Source organism: Pleurodeles waltl, chromosome 4_1 (genome assembly GCF_031143425.1).
Source record: "Pleurodeles waltl isolate 20211129_DDA chromosome 4_1, aPleWal1.hap1.20221129, whole genome shotgun sequence".
In the NCBI taxonomy this organism is placed as follows: Eukaryota; Metazoa; Chordata; class Amphibia; order Caudata; family Salamandridae; genus Pleurodeles; species Pleurodeles waltl.
In genome coordinates this window covers 761,373,064-761,399,795 of record NC_090442.1, presented here as the reverse complement: position 1 = coordinate 761,399,795, position 26,732 = coordinate 761,373,064, and the positions used below count along the sequence as shown (strand labels likewise).

At 46.3% G+C, this 26,732-nt stretch overlaps 1 long non-coding RNA gene across 1 annotated transcript in view; it reads right to left on the bottom strand.

Moving 5' to 3' along the window:
- The window catches only part of LOC138288576 (uncharacterized), a 155,630-nt gene extending 136,943 nt beyond the window's left edge, over positions 1-18,687 (bottom strand). The window contains exon 1 of the long non-coding RNA XR_011202469.1: positions 18,411-18,687. This is a non-coding gene — a long non-coding RNA (uncharacterized lncRNA). The remainder of the gene's footprint in view (positions 1-18,410) is intronic.
- Between the last annotated feature and the right edge of the window lie 8,045 nt (positions 18,688-26,732).

Below are 26,732 nucleotides of genomic sequence, written 5' to 3'. Positions count from 1 at the left end.
AGTCTGAGCCTGAAACAATGAATTGTTACTGCACCTGCTGAATCATTTGGAATCCCAGACACTTAAGTGATAGAGTTATGACTAAAATAAGATTTTTATTTGTTTATTACTTATAACTTGAGTAGTGTCTGACAGGACCATCTCCTGTGATAATAGATTAGATATCCCTCATCAGCTGAGAACGCACATCATACATTATCTAATATCCTTATTCCCGTGGAGTTACGAGTGTTTCCCTAAATTAACTACAATCTAAGATAAGAGCATGGGTGCAGTGTGTGGAGGCTGCAATGTGGTGGTGTCTGGTTGCATGGACATGGGAAGCTGCTAGGCCAGCATGCAGGAGACCGAAGTACCTTGCTCAGGTGCTGCTCATTTTCTCAGGACCTGACAGCGGAGTGAGATCTGCCCCCACATGTATGCACTAGGCGTCCACTTGTGCCGAAGCTGAGAAGTTCCAGGTTGAAGGTTTGAGGGGTTCTTGGGACTTAATCTTGAAGAGATGCTAAAATGGAGAAACATTTACTCACACAGGTGTGAATGACCTTGAAAAGCTAGTCTTTTTGTAGGGAATGAACGGCAGTACAGCGCTCTGTATCTGGACAGGCTCTGGAAAATTGAGCAGTTACCACATGTAAAGATGTGAGGAGAAGTAAATTGATGTATACTTGTAAATGACTGTAAATGAGATGTGCTCACGTGTGTGGAAGTGTGGAAGACCCAACAGAGTGGTCAATGAGTTAAAGTTTAACAGGATCTCGCTGTAACCCACGTATCCTGCTACTTTTGTAAAATGTTCTTATGCCTTCAGGCCATGTCCACACAATATAAAATTACAAAAATGAAATAAAAATAAAGAGCTGGGTGCAGTTCCCTAGGAGTTACAAACGGGAGTCATTCCCAATCAGTGTCGAAGGACAGGACCAGACATTTATTCCAGACCTTGCTGGTAGAAAGGCATCCCTTGTACCATTTATGTTCCTCCCTGTCCTCCCTGCTGGCCCAGGAACCGAGGCACTAGGTGGTTCACAAGTGTAAGAGAGGACAACCTAGTGCCTTTAGCTCTCAAGTGATAACTGAGATAAGGGAACGTGAAGGTCATGTGACTCCTTTTTTTGCACCTTTGGTTTCTATAATTTGATACAAGACTGATACAAAATCACTTTACGATGTACCTCCAAGCGAAACTGAAGTCCTCTAGATGTGGCACTACATTAAAACCGAGCATCGTAGTACAAAGAAGCAGGTGATTAGCAGATTTAAGTGAATGAATGGCTGTGTCTGCAATAGGGATCCCTCATTGTGGCCAGAGCCTTCTGATATCTGACAGGGAGAACTGACCCATATGTCAGTCACTGGCCACTGGATTGTTCTGGCACCCCACACACCTAGATCTGTGGATGTCTTTTTATGAGGAACAAGTACTCCAAAACATCTTGAAGCGGACAGGATTTGATACATTGATCTGGTACCCGGGGATGTTCGGTACGGTGAGCGTTTCTGAAACCTGACTGGGCAAACAGGCTGACATCTTAAAATCAATCTACGTGTCTATCCTAGCAGTGCGACTCTTTGAGCGTGGGTATGGAATGGAGGGTGGGCTCTAGATCTTTAACTCATATTAGCAAATACTAGATCTCGTCTGGTGGACCTCCACAAGTCATGGTGAAGGTCATGGGTTGAATGACTCCCATATAGGTGACACTCACAGCACACAAATGAGCAATGGCGTCATCAACCGCCGCTTTGGCAGTTTAAGTGGCTATAACTACTGAAAGTCTCACAATATGCATGGTTGCAGGGAAAAACTATCTCTGGGAATAACAGGGCATTACTGAGAGGTCAAGGCCAAGCGTTGATATGTAACCTAAATTTAGTAGAACAAAATTAAATGATGCAAAGGAGGGAAAATAATGCCAGAAAATAAAGAAATGTGGTAGAATCTATAAAGGGGAAAGTGGAGAAGGAAGAAAGAGTGTAAGTAAGGAAAGGTGAAAAGAAGGCAATATGAAAAGAAGGAAGGAAAGGTGCAAGGTGACATGGAAGGAAGAGTGGATGAAAGAAAAAAAAGGAAGGAAGAATGCAAGGATTGATTGGCAAAAAGATTAAGAGTGAGAGGCTGCATGGATAGAAGAGTGAAAAAATGGATACATTTGGATATGAAGAAAATGTTTGTTGGACGGACGGATAGGTGAATGAAAAAACATGGAAAGGAGAAAGTATGGATTAATGTGAGAACAGATGGATGGAAGGAACCTCAATGTATGGTTAGAATAATGAAACTATGGTTGAAGGGCAAAAAGATAAAAGGATGATATATGGGTGGAAGTGTAGCAGGATAGATAGTTAGATGAGTGGATGTAAGGATGAAGGGAACCATTCTAGGAAGGACTGGGCTTACTTGATTTGCATCACTTGCCCTGGCACCCTAACTGGTTCCATGAGGTATTTTAGTTTTCTGGCTAATCCCTTGTAAATGAGGATTCGCTGGCCTCAGCTCACCAGCAGTATAGGGAGCAAGTGTTCTACTGCAGGGGAAGACCTGATGGGCGGTGGTTTTGGAGCTTTGTGGGAAAAGGGGTGCCAGTCATCAATGTAATGTGAGTATGCCAGAAGAGTGAAGTTGATGATTAGCTGCACACCTGCACGTATAGATGCCTCTAGCCAGGTAGTTAGTATTCGACTGTGATACGTCTCATCCTGTTCCTAGAGCAGTTCTGTGGTTTCTGTGGGCTGGCAGGCACACTTCTTTTACTGTCATGTGCTCCTTGCAGGCAGAAACATCAGACATGCAGGTGATTTATGAAATGTGGGAAAGTTAAGATGGTGAAAATCAGGTGCATCATTGAGAAGCAGAAGGTCCTGGCATCTAGAGGCTGTAACTGAAAGTGTTACATTTAACAGCAAAAGTGACATTACACTAGTTAAGCTGTCTTTCTTTCTGTAATGTCAATACTTATAAGAATATGCATCACTAACCTCTCCAGCAGTGAATGGTAACAATAATCCTAAGGTGTTATAATTTGCCAGTCCTTTGACACAGGGCCTGATGTTGATCTTGGTAGTAATGGTTCCACCTCCAGTTTTCTGTTGTAAAACCCATCTTCCGCCTTGGTGGTCCGTCCGCCCTATTTAGATGTTGGCAGGACCATAGGCGAAACACCGCCTGAGTCCCACAACTCCGCCAAGACACTCCAGCCGCAGTGATGGTGGAACTGGAAATTGGAGCTGATGGCAGAACTCCAGCCACCTTTACTGCTGATCAGATTTGCCTTACTGCCAAGCCAACTGTGGCTTTCTGACTTCCACACCTGAGTTGGTAGATTGGAGGGGAAAGGAGCACAAAACCTACCTATTTCCATGTTTCTGCTTCTATTTTGGACTGCACCCGACTGGACATCACCTGCTGTTGCTGCTGCCACTGGACCACTGTGGGCAAATGACCCGCCGTCGCCAGACTCAAAGGTAGGGATAATATATGTACTGTGTACATTGTGTCCACTGCACATGCGCTCTGAATCTCTGCAGAAGTATACATGTCACAGGTATTTTTTTTAAATACCTTTGACATGCATATGTCGGAAACACATTTGTGTCAGTGATTGATGAGGACAGACTGGGACAGGACACATATCGCGCACATACACAATTGTTATTGTGTTGTCAGCATTCATTGCCAAATGAATGCTGGCATCACGATAACAATGGCATACAATTGTCACTACCTCTATGTGTGCACATTGCAAGTGAATCTGTATCTGGGATATTGTGAGTCCAGTTGGATAAGTGAGTCAGTATGTGTATGTGTGTGAGAGTTTGGATTGGCTAGTTGAGGTGATGGGAGCTGAAGTGGGTGAAGTGGTAGTGTCTCTATGTGTGACACGTGCATGTGAGTTTGATGTCTGTTGTGTTTTTTGGGTTGTATGGTGTGTTGCTATGTGCAACATTCAGGCATATGTTGTTGTGTGGTGGTCGTTGTGATGTGTGTAAGTGTGCTTTTGTGTGCATGTGTTTATGTAGATGGGTGTGTCATTGTACTGGTTGTTTTGGTTATGTTGTGTGTTTGTGTAGTATCAATGGTGTGTGTATGTTGTTTCATGGATATATGGCAGTGTGTTTTCTGCATCTAGATGTTGTGTTGGGGTGGCAATGGAGAACAGTGTATATGTAGTGTGTTGTGTTTTATGTGTGCAGGTGGACACATATGGCTAGGGTCAAGCCAAATCCTTTGTGATGTCCTGTGGGCCAAAGAAATTTTAAAACTTTGACCCACAGGTTAGGGGAGATCGCCTTGCAAAAAACATATGCTTTTAATTATTTGAGGAATACTTTTAGTTCTAATACTTCTTGGAATGCCCATGTAGATATAAAATCCCAACAGTTGGTGAGAAACACGGAGGCAATTTTCCATTTTGCCAGGACTCTAAAACACAACCCTCTCCCAGAAACACTTAGGGGGTCATTCTGACCCCCGCCGGCGGCAGAAGCCGCCGGCCTGGCGGGAACCGCCAGAAGACCGTACCGCGGTCAAAGGACCGCGGCGGTCATTCTGACTTTCCCGCTGGGCTGGCGGGCGACCGCCAAAAGGCCGCCCGCCCGCCCAGCGGGAAAGCACCAGCAACGAGGAAGCCGGCTCCGAATGGAGCCGGCGGAGTTGCTGGTGTGCGACGGGTGCAGTTGCACCCGTCGAGATTTTCAGTGTCTGCCACACAGACACTGAAAATCAATGTGGGGCCCTGTTAGGGGGCCCATGCAGTGCCCATGCCCCCAGGGGCCCCACGACACCCGTTCCCGCCAGCCAGGTTCTGGTGGTGAGAACCGCCAGAACCAGGCTGGCGGGAAGGGGGTCGGAATCCCCATGGCGGCGCTGCTTGCAGCGCCGCCGTGGAGGATTCCCTGGGGCAGCGGGAAGCCGGCGGGAAACCGCCGGCTTCCCTTTTCTGACCACGGCTTTACCGCCGCGGTCAGAATGCCCCCGGAAGCATCGCCAGCCTGTTGGCGGTGCTTCCGCGGTCGTTGGGCCGCCAGGGTCAGAATGACCCCTTAATTTGTTTAAAGCAAAATGCATTTCTGCAGGTACCTAGGTAGCAGGTGTTTGGGGCTATCAAGGCGTAGAGCCCTTGCAGCGAGTTGAAAATGGTTTTGCACACCGCTAAGTGGCTATCCCGAAAAAAACCTGCTAACTCAATTTCACATGAGGAATTGAGTTTAACCTTCGTGAAGGATCAGATTAAAATAGCACCCTTGTTACTGTGGGCGAAATGTTGGTTAGATCCTGCCGAGAATGTTACCAGAGATTGTATAAGCGATTACTAAACTCTACAAGACATGGGAAAGTTACCATGGTTAAAGTACGTGAAAACCCTTTTGGTGGAGACAGGGCATCTAGATCTCTTTTTGGTTTCAGATCACAGTAGACGGGATGCTAAGACACTGATAAAGGAACATTATGCCGAATTTCCCAGGTCTTTAAGATTGCAAAATTTTGCAAAATTGAAAACAGTGGAGGTATAAATTCCAATTGAGACAACAGTTGACATGGAGCCTTATTTGTCTTGGTTTACAAATACATTTTATCACACTTTCTTGATTTATTTTAAGGTTTCATTACCTATGCAGGGCGGTTGAGTGCATCAGCTTCCCCCATGGTACTGCAACCACTTTACCAAACAAAGCACTAGTCACTTTATATATTATTTTGTTCTTTATACAACACTTCAAAGAAAGCTTTTTAAATTACTTGTTTGAAATTGTCTGCAAGTAAAGATTATCGATCAGCAATAATGTTTTTTGAAGAAACTTGATTCTATGGAAATATGCCTTGCAGTCCTAAATTTTATTAGATCTGGTATTCGTATGTGAGAAGCGGTACAAGTTGTTACTCTTGTAAGTGCCCACTGCAGAATTTTAATAGTTGTCTTTATTGTGGGCTATTTTAGTCATTTTCATGTTTTATGAGTTATTGTGTATTATTTGTGCTTTTATGGCAAAGTTCTTGCTGAATAAGGACTTTTTGACTGACTGACTGGCTAGGGTACAGTGTGTGTATGTGTGTCACCTGTATGAGATAGCCACTGCCATTTTACAATGACCAATGACTCCTGCAATCGTCTCCCTCCATCAGCAATCCGCCACCAGTACACTGCCTCCAGGACAGTAAGATCTAAATAGGGTCGTGGAAACTGACCAGTCTGACAGCTAGGTAGAGCACTTCATTGTGACGGTCTGCAGCTCAGGCGTAATACACCTAAATACAGCAGGTGGAACACCATCGACTTGATGGTGGTTTTGAGTTTGCGGTCACGACGGATTGGCGGTAATATCGCCAAGATCTGAATCAGGCCCATAGTTTCTGCCTCAAACTCTATTCAATGGTGGCAGCTCTGCGGATTTAAGCTAGTGCTGGCTGCAGAGTTAATGCTATGAGCCATATATCTCGCTACCCAAAGGTGAAATGGATCATATATTATTGAAAAGAAAGGGTACTAATGTTTGGCAAAGAGAAACTGACAAAGTCTAAGGCCACTAGAGTACAACACTCCTCCAATTTCTAGTGCTAGTAATGAGGTGACTAGACACAAAGATGAACAGTAACTCACAGGTCACTTCATATCTACTCAGGTTGTCAGCTGATACACATTATGGTAACCACTGTGGAAATTATGATTTTCCAGAAACATGGGTGCCCATGGATCCAAAGGAATGTACAGAACTCGGTTTTGTGTCACATGGGACATTGTACTACTCAGTTTAGTGTTGGGTTACAATTTAACTTTCTAACCATGAGAACTAAATGCTGCATCATGCTGGTATCTGTACTTCTGAGATCAAGAAGACAGTTTCAGGTTACACTTCAGTCCCGGGGCCATGGGCTCAGACAGAACCTTGTGCCTAAACTGTTAGTTGATTGCATGAGCCAGGTCGAGGGGGTGCTGTGGGTTCACCAGGAGGTGTATTCCTTCTGTGTCTCAGCTCGGCCATCCACCAGTTAGTGATGCAGGTGTGCTACAAATGCTTCTGGTGTGGTCCAGGTCAGCAGGGCTGCAGGACCCAGTCTCTCCTTGGGCAGGATTTCCGTGCAGATCCGGACATCTATAACCTGGACTTGTCCTTGGTGCTGTGCTCCAGGATCTGCCATGCATCTCCTGTTATTCTAAGCAATGAACAGCAAGAGGGCCTTCTCAAGTGGATCAACGCCCCAACCGAGCCCCTACAGAGATAAAAAAGGAGCTTAAGGGCCTTTTCCCCCAAGTGAACTCCTTCTACGGGATTTTGACCAAGGACTTTTTCCAAATCAAGGAATTTACAGAGTACTGCCTCCATGGGGAAGCTGAGGACTCAATGGAGGTGGGATGCCTGGGCAACCTAACCAATTTTAGGCACTGCACTGTTCTAGAGCAGGCCTCTGGAATTGAAGTGCCTTGCAGCTTAGAAGTCACACTCTTACAGGTGCTGCAGATACTTTGAGGACAGTGAAGTGAGAACATCCACCACCCTTCGTCACATGCTTTGTGTCTGTCTCAGCAGAAGGCACCATCCACATAGCACAGGAGGTACATCAAGGGAAATGAAGTGTGCTAACTGCAGGCGACTAAACATGGTTTCCAACAGGCATTGGTAGGCTCTCACTAGGGGTCTATGGTCCTGCCCCCTGAACAGGGCTCTTCTGCATAGCATTATCAGGTTACCGCTGTCTTCTGGCGGTGGGGGCACAGTTTGAGTGAACCTCCACTCAACAGAGCCACGTTGTTAGAACTCGGGTCTCTAGTTGGCAGAGGTATGCAAACCTTATCCAAGTAGGGACCACAATCAGTCAGAGTGAAGTCTTTGTACCCCTGAGACTTCACAACAGGAGGCAAGCTCAATCCAAGCCCTTGACGAGCACTTGTGGGAAAGCCACAGTTCTTCCAACATAGTCAGGGGCCAGCAGGCAGCAGGGCAACAAGCAGGGCAGCAGTCCTTCCAGCAAAGCAGTCAAGATGAGCCCTTTGGGCAGCCAGGCACTCCCTCTGACAGAGTCTAGTTGTCGATATGGAGGAGTCTGATTTTGGAGGGTCACAGACCCAGTATACATACACAAAAATGCTTTTGAAGTGGGGGAAACTTCAAAGAGTGGGTTTGAAGTGCACAAGGTCCCCTTTCAACCCAGAACTGTCTGCCTGGATCCCTGTGTGGGTTTATCAGTGCTTTCTGTGGGGTGAGACCACTGGCCTTTGAAGTGTGAGAGCCCCTCCATCCTTCCTGGCTTAGGAGACCCATCCAGTATGCAGAGGAATGCAGATGTCACTGAGTGTCCTGTATTTATGGCTGTCAGAGTGGAATGGTCAAGGGGAGCTGTCAACCACCACAGCCCAGACTTGGATTGGAGAAAGGCTGTAAAGCACAGAAGGCAGAAAGTGCAGAGAAATGTCCACTTTCTAAAAGTGGCATTTCTAAAATAGTAATATAAAATCCAACTTCACCAGTAAGCAGGATTTTCTATTACCATTCTGGCAATACTAAGCATGACGGGGCTACTCCTTTCAGATCAGAATCTACTACTTAAACGTATATACGGGCAGTTCTAATGCGGGCCTATGAGAAGAGCAGGCCTCAAAGTAGTGAAGAATGAACCTGTGAGTTTTTTACTACCAGGACATGTAAACACATAAGTACATGTCCTGCCTTTTACTTACATACCACCGTGATCTATGTCTTACCTAGGGCCTACCTTGGTGGTGACATATGGAAGAAAGAGGGATTTTAAGACTTGAGAAGTAGTTTTAAATGTGAAGTCGAAGTGGCAGTGAAAATGCACACACAGGCCTAGCAATGGCAGACCTGAGACATGATTAAGGGGCTATTTATGTGGGTGCTGCAATCAGTGCTACAGGCCCACTAGTTGCATTTAATTTACAGGCCCTTGGCACCTCTAGTGCACTTTACTAGGGATTTATAGGTAAATTAAATATGCCAACTAGTAATGAGCCAATGTTACCATGTTTAGGGGAGAGAGCACAAGCGCTTTGGCACTGGTAAAGTGTGCGGAGTCCTTAAAACCAGCAAAAGATTAGATCAGAAAAATGGAGATGGGAGGCAAAAAGTTTGGGGTGACCCTTCAGAGAGGGCTATTTTCCAACACATGTGATCTCCTGGAAGCCATAAAAACTCACATGAGTAACGCCTGTGTGCTTCAATATCACCTCCATTGGGGAAGCAGAGTCAGCCGAAATGTGTAGAACTGAAGCAGGTCGGTGCATTTGCCCTCACAGTGCAAGGACTTTCATCCCTTCAGTCGATCTCTCGTAGGAAATCAGGGGATGAGCTTTGGTGCTCACCCACCGAGTGCCAGCCAATGTCTCTTCTGTGGAATACTTATAATCTAGCCTAACATTAACTCATCTAGAATAATTATGCTCCTGCACGAACAAAGAGCTCTTTGGGAGACCTTACTCCTCTCCACATGCGTGACATTGCCTCGCCAGCATACATGGGAAGGGTGCGTCCCCATGAAGGGCATCACCTCGAGTTTACAAAGGTCAGTTCCACTCTTGAAGTTTTTATCCTGGGATCTCTGACTGACAGAGACAAAGTATCGGACAGTGGTGCTTGCAGAAAAACGCGAACAAATGTTTTTGGGGGACCTGGGAGTTCCTTTGCCCTCTCACTACCCGATGAGGTATGTACTGCTCTGATGGAGAGATGGCGTCAGCCGTCCATTCAGAGGCTGGGAGAGCCCTTAAGTTGTGGTGGTGCTGCACTCAAGCTGCTCTCAGGTGTAGAGGTATGGTGACCTCGGGAAAGATTCTCCGTTGACCGCCTGTGTAGTGGCACCTGGGGACTTGGATAGCTGGAGTTTCTGAGGGTTCTGAGTTAAGGCTCCTCTCACAGGCAGAGGTGGGAGGGTTCCGACGTAGTTGCCCACTTGTACATGGTTGGCAAGGGAGCTGCACTCGCTATTGTTGTGTTAGGAAACAAGTGAATTTGCCTTTTTCGTAGGCTTGCTCCCGCTAGGGATCTGTTTTTATTTTTTTTTATTTTTTTTATATGAGTTGAGAACTCTTGGGAGCTGTCCACCTGTAAAAGTGCTGATAAAGACAGGTTCATGGCGTTAGATGCCTAGGAGAGCTGCCAGGCAGGTGTAGGCTCTGGAGTGAAACCATCGCCTTATGCACACGTATGAGCAGCCCGGTAAACTAGAAATGGCTTGGGGAAAAGCTGCTACGCATGTCAAGCTAGTAATGGCCCCGGAAAGCTGTCTCCTTATTCAGGTGAGACAACGCCCTTCATGAGGTGTGAGGTATCCTGTCCACTTATGCAGGTGAGGCAATGGCTTTCATGAGGTGACTTATCCGCTTGCAAAGGTGGAGCACTGCCCTTTATGAGGAGACTTGAGGCCTCCTGCCAGCTTACGGACAATGCCCTTCTTGAGGAGAAATCCCGAGAGGTTCCCCAGGTGAGACAATACTTAAAGCAATGTCCTTCAAGGGGAGGCGTGAGACATCCCGGAGAGCTGCTCGAGTGTGCTCCTGAGGCAATGCCCTTCACGCGGTCCCGTCGGCTTGTAAGGTGAAACAATGTCCTTAATAGGGAGGAAAGAGGTATCACGGAGATATGTGCACACGCACAGGTGAAGCAATAGAGTAAATGAGGGGGTGTGAGGTTTACTGGCCGCTTGTGCGATCGAGGCAATTTCCTTCATGAGGAAGATTGAGGTGGAGAGTTGTGACGTATTTTTGGAGATCTGCCCGCGTGTAGGGCTGCAAGTGGATCTTAAATAATGTAGTGGCAGGATTCCAGATCAGACTGCTTGCCCCGCATTAGTACTGCGTTACGCTTTGAAGTGTTGTCCATGTATTCATGTGAAAGGGTAAATACATCTTCATGCGCTTCGGTGCAAGTATTTCGGCAGAGCTATCCATTGGTATAGGCACTGTAAGTGAGCTGATCCAACATGTACATGTTTGAGGAGTCACTGAAAACTCTCACACCTGTCGCCGCCATGAATTTGATAGCGCTGTCCACACAGACAGATGCTGAACAAAATCTAGCCTCCTGCGGATAGTGGGCAGCAGCCGCGAGGAGCGCAGCTTTCACTTGTGCAGGAGGCGCAGTCCTTGGAGGGGGCACTCAACACTGTCTTTTATAATGCAAAGAGGGGCCTATTAAACTCCTTGCACTAGGGATCATAGCACACTGGTTACGCTACTTGCAGGTTGCACGTTTTGTGTCCAGCTAAAAGTTGTAAGTTGCGCTCCGGCATTCGCTAAAAGGGGACTTTCCAGTTTCCACACCCGTCAAAAACAGCTGAACACTAGAGACCTGGCTACCACTGCAGACGACAGGAGTAGAAAGCTCCTTCTGACGTCGTCTGCAATTTGCAGAGCGGGCCCTAGGTGCAGAACTAGGCCCCAGAATCGGCACACACTGGGAAATACACCGTCTAGAATGGGGCGAGGGGCACAGTTGGGTTTTGGCAGCCCATCCAGCTCTGAAAGCAGCCCCCTGGCCTGCAGTCTACCTCGGAAATTCCAGAGTAACGGAGTGGCCACTGTGAGTGACTATGAGAGGCCAGCTCCTTCAAAGTGAATGCTATTTATCTGAGTCTCTACGTGCCTGCGTGCATGTAAGAGGCCTTGTTTTTTTTTTATTTAATAAGAATACAGGACACTTGTGACCACGGTGAGGCAGAAAAATACTCCTAGTCCAGTGGTGGAACATACTGCTAGAGCCTCTCTCTTACTGAAAGAGAGGTGAAGAGGAAATAGCGCCCACGTGCAGTCATCTAAACCCGCAAATGTATCCAATTTATTGCATTATGAAAACTGTAATGCTGCCGTGAAAATGCAATGAGGCCTCAGCGATCCGATACAGAGATGTGAAAAGTACTCCGAAGACGGTGTTAATGGACAGCAAGCTACGGCACATTTTCTCTCATCGAGGTGTCAAGTGAGGGGAACGGCCTTCACCGTACACTCTTGCCGCCATCTGCGTCTATTTTTTTTGCAGATGAAAGTTGGGGGCATATATATACTCTGTTTGCGCCGGATTTGCGTCATTTTTTTTTACACTAATTTGACGCAAACTTAACTCGATATTTATACTTTGGCACTAGACCCGTCTAGCGCCAAATTTATGGAGTCAGAGTCATTTTCTTACTGTGGAAACCTACCTCACATTAATGACATGCAAGTTAGGCGTTCCCGTGCAAAAATTGACTCAAAGGCATTTGCGTCTTATTTATACTCCCGTGCAAAAATGACGAACGGGAGGGGGGACCTTAAAAATGACTCTAAGGCCCATATTTATACTTTTTGACGGAAACCTGCGCCAGTGCAGGTTTAAGTCAAAAAGCTTAATGCTAGCTACCTCCATCCAACGGGCCAGCCGGGTATCATGTTTAAGGAATGATGGTAGCCTGTGCTGCGGCCTGGTTAGCGTCAAAATAAATGACTCTAACCGGGCAGCGGAGGCGTAGGGAAGACTGGAGGTTCTGTGTCAAAGAATGGTGCATGTCAGGTTAGAGTAAAAAAAAAAAATTACTCTAACCAGACTGGCGTCATTTTTTGACATACAACCCCCATGGAAATGACTCCTGTCTTAGCAAAGACAGGAGTCATGCCCCCTGGCCCAATGGACGAAGTCCCCTGGGCATGGTCATTGGGCACAGTAGCATGTAGGGGGGCCCAAATTAGGCCCCTCTATGCCACCTAAAAAAGAAAGAAAAAATACTTACCTCTACTTACCGTAGATGGGTCCCCCCATCCATGGGTGTCCAGGGTTGGGCGAGGGTGGCAGGGGGTGTCCCTGGGGGCAGGGAAGGGCACCTGTGGACTGCTTCCATGGTCGGAGACCAAGGAAATGAGCCCAAAGGTCCCTTAACGCCTGCCCTGAAGGTAAGTTGAGGTAAGTCTTTTTTTATTTACGTAGAAGTGGCATAGGGGGGCTTAACTTGGGCCCCCCTACATGCCACTGTGCCAATGGCCATGCCCAGGGGACAAGGTTCCCCTGGGCATGGCCATTGGGCAGGGGGGCATGACTCCTGTCTTTCCTAAGACAGGAGTCATTTCCATGGGGGTTGTGCGTCAAAAGATTACGCTAGTCAGGTTCGAGTCACTATTTTGGACTCTAACCTGACTTGCACCATTCTTTGATGCACAACCCCCAGTCTTCCCTACACCTCCGCTGCCTGGTTAGAGTCATTTATTTTGATGCTAATCAGGCCGCAGCGCCGGCTACCGTGATTCCATAAATATGACGCCCGCCGGGCATGTTGGAATGGCGGTAGCCGGCGTTATACTTTTTGACGCAAATCTGTGCTAGCGCAGATTTGCGTCAAAAAGTATAAATATGGACCTTAGATTCCTAAGTGGCAGCTCGTGTGATCCTGGGCACATTACGTCCTCTTCATGTGCCTCATTCCCTTTAAACCGACCCGATTGGGATGCACAGAGACGGGATAAATACTGCCACAAACCGACAGAAAAATAATTATTTTAAAAAAGCGTTCTCTTCTTCGGGAAGTAATACTGAAAGACAAGAAGGCAAACAAACTTGAACATGGACTCCCCTGGAAACCCTGCCATGCGTGTAGCCAAGATGTGCTCTTGAAAACTGCAGCGCAATTTGGACTGGCCACCATCTGAGTACAGTGTGCAAAACATGGGAAGGAGGTATAAACCTCCAGACAAGAAGTGGAATCATCACGTTAAACCCAATGTTCCTGTGGACCAAGTGCACAAGGCGTGTAGTGTACAGAGGTGTTGTGCAAGGGCTCCAGCAGAGCCTCGGAGCTGAGCGACCTGCACAGCTGGGGAGGGGTGTGCATGTCCACTTGAATAGACGAAGACGTCATCCACGCACACAGTGCGTGGTGCAGTTAATATATTTCCTGCTCACATCCCCTTTATTAGACGATGACGTGATGCACGCGCACACTGCTTACTGCATTCAATATGTTGCCTTCTCTTTTACAGCCTACTGTGAGCACTAGAAAGCAAAGGTAAAACTCTGCGTGCACCGGTAGTGGTGGGTATAAAACACATAAATCAGTCTGAGCTGTTAAAAAATGTCCGGAACGCTATATGTTGCTCATTGAAACCCACCTAAGACTTTGCAGCAGATTTAGGTATTTGTAAAAAATATTCATCCTCCACTCACTAATAGCAACATTGAGTGTCGGCATACCACGTTCTTGTCGCTGCATTGCCCATGGGAATGGATGGGAGGCGTCTGCTGCCCTGCCAGTCCTGAAAGGTGGCGTGGGCGGTAAGGAGTGAGGGGTTGTGTATGAGGTAGAAATTTCAATTTTGCAAAGCCCGTTGCAGAGGGTGTGAAGTGCAGCGAAAACTGGCTGCAAAGGTCTTTAACAGTCAGATGCAGTCCCAGGTATATTTAGTCTAGAACGTGCGTCCCCTGCTGCAATTATAACCGAGTCTGCATCCACAACTGCATTTAGTCGAGAACCTGAGAACAGCAGAGAACCTCCAGGACTTGCTGTGTCCAGGGACTGTTCAACAGTCTCTAGCCTGCATGCTCTGCTTAGGGGAATATAGCATCTGCAGTGAATGTGAAACATTAAAGTCCTACTATGGCTGATCTTGAATACGAGTGGCCTGTCGCTGACGTTCTACAACGCGTACGTGTTCTAGAGTAAGTTTCAGAACCGTCGGTTTCAGCAGACCACTCATTACGTAGGTTAGAAGCTGCGTGTCTTGCGTCATCTAGGTAGCAAAAAACTGCAGGCAATACATAAGCTGCGAGTTCGGCTGTACGAAGACCGAATGAAGGCCGAAGGCAGTCTGTGAGCTATAAGTCTTCTTGCTGCAGGGTGGCAGCCTAGACGCCGTCGCGTCTCAACTACAACCAACCTAAATGCTGCAGGTCAAACTGTAGCCACTCTGCTATCTTCCTATCGTGTTCGAGTTATCTGGAAGTTTCCCAGAGAGAACAATTGACCGAAAGTGGCCCCGCTGTATGAGATCTAAACACTCTCAAGGGGTTAAGACCGTATATCAGTGGTCCTTGCACACGACGGAGCACACGGCCACCCACAAAAACACGCAACCCTCTCCCTCCGGATAAATTGACCGATCTCCTCATCGGATGGTTTGATGGTCGGTGAGGTCCAAAAAGGTTTAGTCTCTGTCCACTCAAGCACGTTCTGGAATCCTTTAAAATATATACCTTCGTCTGCCATTCTGTGAGAACAAGGGTGACGGGGTCTTGTAACCAGGCTGGTCACGTGGAAGAGGAAACGCCCTAGAGAGGAGAGCAGCTCGAGAGCTGTCCTCCGCTCACGGTGCTGAAAGGGCGCTGGCCGTACACAGTCGTTGGCGCCTGCTGTCCTTATGGCGCACATCACCCCCTACCCAGGTCCGGCCCCCTGTCTCTAGCAGAATCTCCACTAGAGATAGCTGAACACAGAACATACCTGATGGACTGCTTTACGTTCTTGCACATAGCGCAGACTCTGAAACCTAGGACTGCTGCTCCCCTAGAATACAAGAAAGGCCTAGAGACCACCTGATCTCTTACACAGTTATCCACGTGTACTCGTGTCTCCTGCGTCTGCAAAGGGCTGCTGCTTTCCTGAAACTTCAGATAGCATAGCCTCGACAACTGCTGTCCATCGTGCACATAACACAGCCAGCATGACGTACTGTCATTCCTGCACATAAGGGTGTCTCTTCTCATGTCCGGGCCTATCAATTGTAGTCTGGGGCCTCGTGTTCCCGATGCTGCTTACTGTACTGGCCTTCTGTAAACTCTAGCAGTAGCCCAGCCTCTGGGAATAGTTGTCCCTCGAGCCCTCGCCCACACTGTGTTATCTTGAAGATGCAGACCCTTCTTCAAAAGTCAAGCTATGTGGCCTGCTCTTTCTGCAACAGCATCGCCAGTGTAGGGTTCCTCCTACCAGTCGAACGATCTCTGAGACCTGCTGTGCTCCTCCACCCCGAAAAAATCGCCCGCGTTTTTAAATGCAACACGACAGAAAGGGGGGAAATGGAGCGGGCAATTAGAGCTCAACGGAGAGAAGCAACTGAACTACTAGGAAAGGTGATAACGCCCCACCCTGGCCCATCCAAACCCAAACGAACATGCCAACAGGCATAGAAGTCGAGGTGTACAGGCGGTCACACTGTGCGTGCGCAGAAGCTGCCGCTACTGCAGTGCTGGGTGCATGCCAGGCCTCCTCTACCCTCTCCATAGTTCTGATTTTGAGTGTAGATTAAAAGTCTATTTCAAGAAATGTGGTTTTCCAAAAGCTAGGGACTATCGATTGAAAACCACCATCAATAGCCCCGGTGTGTTTTCAAAGAGTAGGACTCCAGACCCAGTGCGTTGGCCCTCGAAGGACCACTGAGAGAAGATGTTGTTGAGAGAAAACACGTCACGCAGTATTTGCCCCCTTATTAGGTTGAAGCCCAACGTGCATTGTAAACAAAACAAGTTTTCAAGCAGCGCCTGTTCTGGCGTTTAGAAAACGGTCTCCTTCCAGGCATTCGATTCAGTATTGGTGCAATGTATGATCCTCGTGTGGCGTGCAATGGCAAGTGAAGGTCCATGTGTGGGGTCGATGAAGACAGAGCTCGTGGCGCGCGCTGGAATGTTGTGCCATGTGTCACTGGCTGCAGGTATATGGTCTAAGAAGCAAATCACTTGAAAGTTGCTCGTCCGAAGGGTCATTCTGTTTGGTATACACGACGCAGCCTGATGTTGGGGCTCACAGCAGAAGATGGAGAGCGTTCCTTGCAATTGCATAAACCGTCTCAGTCGCAAATGAAGCGCGCTGCGCTTGTCGAATTACACTGTAAACTGATAGTCAGTCTCTCTATCTTCCTTCAACACACAATACTATGCAAACAGACACATTCTCTCATTGGCTCTCCAATCTTCACACGCGCACCTATTTTCTCACAATCATGCCATCTGTCTCGCTTTACACACCAAGTCAAAAGCGTGCACATATGTACATTGCGCCCAAAGAGGCCTCTCTCCTCTTTCCCACACATTCACACACACACACAAACAATGGCGCAGGTACTCACAGAGGCCTGTCTACACATATGTCTCTCTGACACACACACACATCCACTACTAGAAGAACACGCCCAAGTACACATATATTGGTACCCACAGATCTTACTCACACACCTAGCTAAAAAACACACACACACATATTGCCACATGCAAAGTCTTACCCCATGTCATTCGCACCCGCATCTAAAATGACACCCTCACAAATACAAATGTTGACTTCAGGAACGCACTACCCCATTTTTCTCTCCAACACACACGTTTACACACACACACGAAAGCACACACGTCACTAACTAAGCATACACACAATTGCAATCACTCCGACATGCACAGACATGATACAGAGTGATACAAACGACGTGTACACTTTCGCACATGCACGAAGGTATAAATAGACGCAGAATCAGAGAAATGTGTAGGATCTGTCTGTCGCACAACACACGCAAATGCAGATTCTTACACAGCTTAGACTAGACTCACACGGGGCACACGTATACACAATTGTAAATATTCTTACAACCAATTGCATAGAAAGTATATGAACTAAATCACACTTCAATAGAAATAGTCTGTTTCTGACACGCACACACACACACACACGGCAAGAACAATAAACAAACTCACACAGCCTTTAAATTTAAAAGAGTGATACCTGAAAGCATGAGCACATACAGACACAAACACATACATGTAATCACAAACGCAGCCACATGCACCCATGAGAAACCACAGAAACCTACTCATCCAAGAACTCCGACATCAGTGCATGCTCTTGCATACATACCAGACTAACACGAGTGACGCAGGAAGTCACAAACAAAATACACCCAATCTTACACCCACTCAGTCATAATGAAAACTCAAGCCACAACTTAAAAGAAAAACAAACACATAACCAACCACAGGCACCGACACACAATGAATGCCAAGCGGATATAAGCACACAGAAGGGCAGACTTCTGCTCCAAGCATTTATCGCTAGACTTAGACATCGTGTATTTTTAAATGACGATGGCGCAACCGATTAACCAAACCTCCCCTCTTAGTGTACGTATAGTCTTAAATAACAAGTTGAAACTACTCGTAGGCGATGACAAAAACAGAGCATGCACTTATCCGTGTGCACTGCACAGATGAGAAGGGGCAAGTGTTGGTGGAGGGAAGAGTCAGTGGCTTTTATGGTCGCCAAAGTATTAACCTTACCTATAGGGGGCGTAATTAACAACACCGCATTGAGAGAAGTTGCGCTTGTCTTTAGAAATGTAGGGGAAAATACATTAATACAAAGGATCAAGGATCCGGGAGCGGGTGATCGGACATTCAAGGATACATCACACAAGACGAGGAGAGAGGCCGGGTGACACCACGCCGTCTGCCCCCTGCCCTACCTGCACGTCAGAGGTCCTCGATCTGCGACACGGCTCCGTCTCTTTCTATCAAACAGTGGCTTCTAATGCGGGAGCCTCCTCTCCACATCCGCACATCGCACCTTCCTTCTGCAGAAGACGGGGGACCCCTCTGCTGGACGCTGCCAGCCACACCCCCTTCTAGACGCCCACGCAGACTATAATTAGAACAGGATAACATTCCATCCAAATCTCTGCCACTCTGCACCCAGGGTACACACGCCCCCACCCCAGCGCTGGGATATAAATACACCCAGCGCCCCTCTCCTTTCTGAAAATAAAACCCATTCTAATGCAAGCGCTCAATTCCTCCAGTCTGCTATTGACCTGCATTGACGTCATTGCGTCATTAGGTTTCCCCTGGAAACACTGGCGCTCCAAAAATAGCAACACATTAATTCAGCCCAGGGAAGCGGGGAGAGGCTATCTGTAACCCAGCATACTACCCACCCACTCCATTTACTCTCCTTTCGGGGTTCCTCCTATTCATCCAGGGGTGCAGGGGGCTCATTGGTCTATTTTTGGAACCGAGGTGAAAAATAAAGATATGTATGCATGTATATATCTATATAAAAATAGTTCACGTGCACAGATGCTTATCATTGGTTGTGTGTTTTTTTCGCTCATACAGACTCAGTCTACCATTGAGGAAGACGTAGTGAAGAGAGATTGTGGGTTAAAAATAGAAAGTGCTTATGAAATGAGAGTGGAGATCCTCCCGCAGCGCAGGCACACAGCAGAGGCCTTGTGTTTGACAGGCACCGAGCTCTTGCCCTCAACGGGGCAAGCCAAAGATGCGCAGGGGGCTCAGATGGGCTGTTACCTTTTAAATTCCAATTTCATTTTTTATTATGCTTTGAAATGTGACTCTTTGCAAGTATACAATGAGTAAAAGGGAAAGATAGATGAATCTTACAACACAACTCATCAAATATATAGAGAAGTTAAAAAAATCATACACCTGAATAGTTAGTGTTGGTGATTTGATACCCAAGCCAAGATATTTTACATTTTTAGCTGTCTCTGTCATCCTGCTCTGACTCTTGGGTATGTGTTCGTAACAGTGATATGTGGCTTTTGTTTCCCGAAGGTCAAGGCTAGAGGTGGATGAAGGTTTCGACTATGCCCCCAAAATCGTGAAATTCATTTTAACCGAGTTCTAGTCAAACACATGCAGGTATCTAAGGTACCAGGGACCAGATTTACTTTTTTTTTTTAAAGGGGGCATTGCACGAAGCAAACTCTTAAAACTCAGCATAAATTGTGGTGTTAATCTACTTCCATGTGCAAAAGCAATTTGTCCAAGAAAGTTGACGCAAGTGCACCCCCAAACTGCTTTGCGTGTGCCTCTGTTAATGTAAAGAGGGCACAATGGGCAGTGGCAGTCTAAACATCCCTGAGACTACATGAAATCTCAGCTCTACTAACCTAACATAACCTGGCTTTGCTTGAAATCCAAACACCAAATAAAATCAGGCTAAGGAACGGGCAAAGGAGACTCACACCTCCTCGTACATGTGATTTACATACAATTACACATATAATATAATTTTCCCATAGCAGGCTCTTAGCACAGACATTTGCACTGAAAGGTGTCACTTCGGAATAGATGTCTTGCAAGATGTCATATCACTTGCTCGCATTTATACCATGGCTCAATGCTTATATTGGGAATGACCATTTTTATGTGAAAATGTGGACACAGGGGACCTTGCAATTTTGACACCCCAAAATTTACTTCAATATAACGCCCACATTTTCGAATCCGATACCGTGTTGAACCGCAATTTTATGAGGCAATGTGTCCCGACGTAAGGCACCTTCCACCACATCAAAAATATCAGAATTATAGTCAATTAAGAAAAAAGGTCCAATCAGTAACACCGCTGTCAATCAGCAGAATAGTTGCCATCAAGGGTAGCAGCAAATAGAGTACTACAGAGAAACAAAACATTCAAGGTCGCAAATGGGGAGCACAATTGGGAGAGAAAGCATAGCCATACCTATTAGAACAGAAAAGTCTCATGCTCACTCTCAAAATCGTGGGTTTCTATATATATTTTTTCCACCTATGAAATTAACAGAACTGCGGAATCTTCGTGGCATGGTCGAAAATGTTACATTCATATTAAATAAGAGCTAGGAGTGTACTGAACTCACAGAGTTCCACTCCACTGCATTCCGTGAAGATACATGAAAACTCCCTGAGATTCTGCAGATTTCTGTGAACGGGCAGAAATTGGCATGTTGAACTGCTCGCGCTGATTTTTAGTGCTGGGAGCTCGTTCTGTGCTGGAAAATCAGCACAAACTGTACCACCCGGGGTACCAGAGGGAGCTGCTGCTCGAATTGATTCTGCTGCTGCTTGAGTAGATTTTGTACTCAAGTGGCAGCTTTCTCACCATAAATGGTTGCGATAGCCGACCTCTGTTTGCGTTGAGAATTTCTCACCAAGTGCCCCTATAGCATGCAAAAATTGCATTAGAGGAGGCCAATTCTCGCTCACATTCGCCAACCTACCGTTAGCGAGCAGCGCACAAAAAAACCCTCCACCACACAGCAGTTGGCGGTATTTGGTCAGAATTCCACGTCACAAGTGTACCACAGAGTGGACAAAACTCTGCCATCTCTGCAAGTGGAACAAAATCCATTGCCCACTCCTAATCAGAGTACAGAATCATAAAACATTATATTGTTTTAGCACCTAAGCACTATCCCAGTACAAGAATAATAATTCTACCCTCCCTATGCTAAAATCAGCTGGAGACTGTGGAAAAAACGGAATACTTGAACAACAGCGTGTATATGAATGCACAGGATACAGCGTTCCAGTGGAAAGACCTTGAATTAATAATTCCAGTTTTATGACTGAACCAGGGAAGATTCATTAAGCACAACTTGACCAATTGCAAAAGAAATAAACAAATAATATTCTGAATGATTACGTGCCACTGAAATGACAGACAGTATGATGTGCAGGGTCAGTGTAAGGGTGACATCCCTTTTAACAAAGATGGCTGCTTAGCCGAAATTTTGGCCAATAAAACATGGGGCAGGAAAGTTCACTTCTACACATCATAGAAAATTTGTTCCAAAGACAAAAGTACTATATCAGTGTATGTAAGTATAATCAAGTGTCAAACTGTATTCTGCACATTGTTAATGATGCATAGACATATAAATGCACTAAAATTCTCCACAGCTTCTTCCCTCTGATTATTCTACAATCGATAAAAAACAAAGGGGTCGATTATGACTTTGGCGGACGGAAAAGGCAGTCTGCCAAGTCCAGACAGTCGGGTTGCCGCCAGTGCAGCTACCTTCTCACGGGCCGCATTAAGAGTTTCCTGCTGGGTCAGTGGGCAGAAACAGTGTAATAATAGAGCCAGCAGCAATGCTGTAGTGCGTTGGGTGCACCAGCACCCGTCACAATGTTCCCCCCCTTGGATACCCTGCACCACATCTCTGCCAGCAGTTACATGGCGGTGCTACCACCATGTGATCGCTTGTGGAGAAGGGGGTCATAATTCCCAGGGCGGCACTGCTTGCAGTGAAGCCTTGGTGTATTAGGACCGCCAGCACCGTCAGTCCCTCCTATGGAAGAAAGCTGGCGGCGCTGGTGGTCCCACTGTGGTGCTACCGCCACGGTCATAATGAGGCAGTCAGACTGCCACATTGGCAGTGGTCCACCCGGCACCGCGACCCTGGCGGTCTTAAGACCACCAGGGTCTTAATGAGGTCCACAGTCTTGTTAGACCCATCAGCCTTAGGATGGTATCCTCCCAAATGTTTGCCTTGCTCCTCCATATTTTGCTGATCTCATTTTCGTTGGTCTTCTCTGTGCAGTTTACAACTGCTAGCAGGTGCCAAAGTATGTGTGCTCACTCCTCCAGACATGGTAACATTGGTTTCTTCTTAACTGGTATATTTAATTTACTTATAAGTCTCTATTCAAGTGGTACTGCCTTTTCTCAGGACTTACAAATTAAATGCTACTGGTAATGCAGCACTGGTTGTGTCATCCATTCAGGTAACCCCGTAAACATGTCTCCAGCCTGACACTGCAGCCTATGGGTGTTGTTTTCAACTCCCATTTCGACCTGGCAAAATAAACCTTTTGCCAGGATCAAACCTTCCTTTTAATACATAGACCATCACCATTAGGGTAGGCTTCACACAGTCCTATGGGAGGGGAATTGTATTTAAAAAGTAGGATGTGTATGTTCATGTTTTAAATGACCTGATAGTGAAAAACTCCTAAATTCATTTTCCATTATTGCAAAGCCTACTACTTCCTTAGGGTAACATTGGAGTTATCTTATTACATTTAATAAGACTATCTTCCAAATTGTAACAGGTGAACAACTCATGTTTGGTGTCTTTGGAATTTTAATGAAAATCCTCTTTTATGGTAAAGTCAGAATTTGAATTGCAAATTTGAAAATGTCACTTTCAGAAAGTTGACATTTTCCTGCCGTAGCCATTTAGTGACTGCAGCCTGGCTGTGAGTCACATGGCTGGGTGTAGTTGGACTTTGTGTATTCACCGTTGATAGCCATAGACAATAGGAAACTTAGCTGTGCCTGAATGGGCCATCACTGGCATGAGGTCTCAGTTAGGCATAGCTCCACATACTCATACTCCTGAATAGGCAGTCTCCTGCCTTCACAGAAAGGATTGCATACCCGCTGTTATTAGTATAGAGCCAAGGAAGGGGAAGCAGGAAACCCATGCACTTCAAGAAGCTTCTCTGATGTCAAGGAAGGCACAAGGTATAAATATTGGACCTCAGATACCAACTCTTCTCTACGCTTTTCTGACCTATCGAGGACTCTGTCAGGAAGAAGGATTGCTGTGCTGCTGAAAGGACTGCTACTCTGCTGGACTGCTGCCCTGAGGCACTGATGCCTGCTCTGTCCTCTTGGTTGAGTGAGAATGACTGGACCTGCGACCAGTGCCCAGAACCACCAGAGCAACCCAAAGGGTTAGCCTTTTCCAACCAGCACCTGGACTCTGTATCTGTGAGCTCTACCCTGTCAATTGGTGCCACCCAAGTGGGCTGAAGGTGCTGTGGCAGCCCATCTATGGATCTAGCGGAACCAACACTTTTACTCTGTTGCACAGTGCAATCCCAAGCAGAACCAAAGCTTGACCTCGAATGGGAGGATTTTTCCAGTGCAAGGACTCAGCATCAACCTTGCAGCCCACAGCCTCATCGAAACTGCTGCTACACCATGTATCCCTGGCACATGTCTTCATGTGTAGAGACCAATAAACTACACAATGTTAAATGCACTCCTCGGTGTACGGCACACAGCAAGGTACGCAATGGTACACGTGCTCCTGTGCATATGGTGTGAGTAAAGCAATAGCAGTGTCAGCGAGCTCTTGCGCATATGGACACCAACAAGCTTCACAATGTTAAATGCACTCCTGTGCAAATGGTACACAGCAAGGTACACAATGTTGCACACCTCCTGTATGTATGGCATGAGCAAAGCAAAAGCAGTGTCAGTGCGCTCCGGTGTCTTTGTACACCAACAAACTACATAAACATGCTCCTAGCAGTGTTACTCATGGGATCTAGAAACAGCAGAGGAGGTAGTCATACACCCAACACATTCCTTAGGGCAGTGGCAATGGTTTCAGAAGCAATCTATAGATGAAGCATTTCCAGGTAAGCAAACATGTCCTTTATAGGTGTCACATTCCGAAAGAAGCTGACTGAAGAAATGAAGATACCGCTAACCTGAAAGCAGATAACGAAAAACAGAAAGTCTTTGAAGCACTCTCAGACTGAATCCTGACAGTACCCCTGTCCCCCCAAGACAGAAGACCCAACATCAGTGTTTCTGGATGAGGTTTCAATGGGCAATGGGCATGGAATGCACCGACCAACCTAGGGGGGCATGATAGACATGAAAGAGTGGTTCCCAGGAGCAGTTTACAGGGCTGTACCCTTTACAGTCAACAAGATAGTACAATCACCCCCTAAAGATGGCCTTTACTTTGCATTCCTCCTGCCCATTTCTCAGATCAGAAAGTGGTGGTGAACTGATCCGACAGTCCGGATGTACCCTTTTAAGGAGAGAGACATAGAATACAGCAAGCACTTTCATAGTAGTGGATAGTTCTAGCTTCATTGATACCTCGTTGATGACTTTGGCTATGGTGAAAGGACCCAAGTATTGTGACATAAATTTCTTATGTCCCTACAGATTCAAATTCCTTACGGATAGCCAGACTTTGTCCCCTATTACATAAGGCAGTTCTGGTTATCGATGGGCATTAGCCATTTGCTTGTACCTGTCTTTGGATTTTGCAAGTCCAAATTGGGCCTGTTACTGCAAAGAGTGTAAGGTAGTATGGAATTGTTGTACAGTAGGCATTGTTGAGTCACGGGGGCCTTCCCACAGGAATGTCTTTGGATGATGCCCTCTGAGACAAAAGAAGGGGGATAGACCGGTGGATGTGTGTTCAGTGTGCACACTCGATAACCCATAGGACTTCAGACCAATCCTTATCTGTGGAGAGTAATAGGCATCTAAGCTACTGTTCTATGGGTAGGTTTGTTCTGTCCTCCTGGCCATCTGTCTGGGGATGGGAGGCAGAAGAGAGACATACCTCCATGTCTAGAGCTGCACAGGGTTCCCTCCTGAAATAGGATATGAACTGAGAACCCTGGTCTGTGATCAAAATGGAGGGTATGCCATGTAAGAGTACTGCTTGAGTCATGAAGATAAGGGAAAGCTCTGCTGCAGAAGTCTATTTCTTTAGGAGTAAAAAATGGCCCATCTTGGTTAAGTTGTCCACGGTAGTGAGAATGGTTGTGTGTCCTGTCTTGGTTGTGGGTAATTCAACCACAAAGTCCATGGATCCAGTGTGCCAAGGGTGTGGGGGGCACATATATAGGGTGTAGCAAACCTACTGTGGGTAGGTGCTGAGTTTTGCCCTGTGCATATACAGAATACCTGGCAACATACTACTGAGCGTCTTTAGCTATAGTAGGCCACCAAAAGTGCTGTTAGAGATGTTCTTGGGTTTTGTAGGATCCTGGATGGATGGTCATGAGGTAATCATGACAACCATATAACTCCAGTTTTTGGTGCTCTATGGAGGGCAAAAAGCACTTGTTATCTTTGTATAGGAGCCCTTCTTTGTATGTAAGATCATTGTTGTTTTTGGTCCATTCTTCTGGAGTTTACCTGCATACCTCTTGTCGTACAGCTTCTAGGAAAACGAAGGTGAGAAACGGTCCTTGAAAACAATGCATACAAATTATTGGAGCGAGTTCTGGAACAATTAGTCTGTCATTATCTTCTCCTATTCTAGCTAGAACATCAGCATTTGCATTGTCTTTTCCTGGGCGGTATGAAATGAAAAACTCATAATCTTTAAAGAACAGGCTCTATATTAACTGTTGAGGTGCAAGAGCCCTAGCAGAGTGCATGAACTGCAGGTTTCTGTGGTCAGTGTAGATGGCAACTTGGTGGCTAGCATCCAATAAGTGATGTCACCATCCCTCTAAAGTGACCTTAATGGCTAAAGGTTCTTGATCAGCTATGGTGTCATTGCATTCAGCAGGGAGCAGCTTTCGCGAATAGTATGCAGTGGGATGTAGCTGTCCTGCCTTCCTGACTCTTTGTGACAGGACACCCCCTAGAGTGGTCTGAGAGGCATCTGCCTCAACTACTTAGAATTGCTCTGGGTTAGGATGAGCCAATAAAGGGGCAGAGGTAAATTTTTGTTTTAGACCAAGCAATGCCTCTTCCGCTTTGGAATCCCATTCAAATTTGATGCCCTTGCATAGCAGGCATGTGATAGGGGCTATGGTTGAGGAAAAGTTATCTGAGATGCCTATAAAAATTGTCAAACTACAAAAAGCTTTGGATTTGTTTGACAGATGTGGGGGAAGGCCATTGGAGAATGGACTCCACATTCTTAGTGTCCATACTTATTCCTGCGGGGCTGAGAACGTACTCTAAGAATTCTACAGTGTTGGAATGAAATATTTGTTTTTCCAATTATACATACAAGCCGTTTTTCAGTAAATGTTGTAAGATGGCATGGACCTGCTGTATATATTCTTGCCTGTTCAATGAGTAAATCAAGATGTCATCGATGTAGCAGATACAACAGACATCAATGTACTCTCTTAGTATTTTGTCTAAGAAAAAGTGAAAGGCAGCAGGGGCATTGCAGAGTCCAAAAGGCATGGCCTGGTATTCATAGAGGCAGTAATTCATACAAAACACTGCCTTTCATTCATCACCCTCTTAGACTCTGACAAGGTGGCTTGCACTG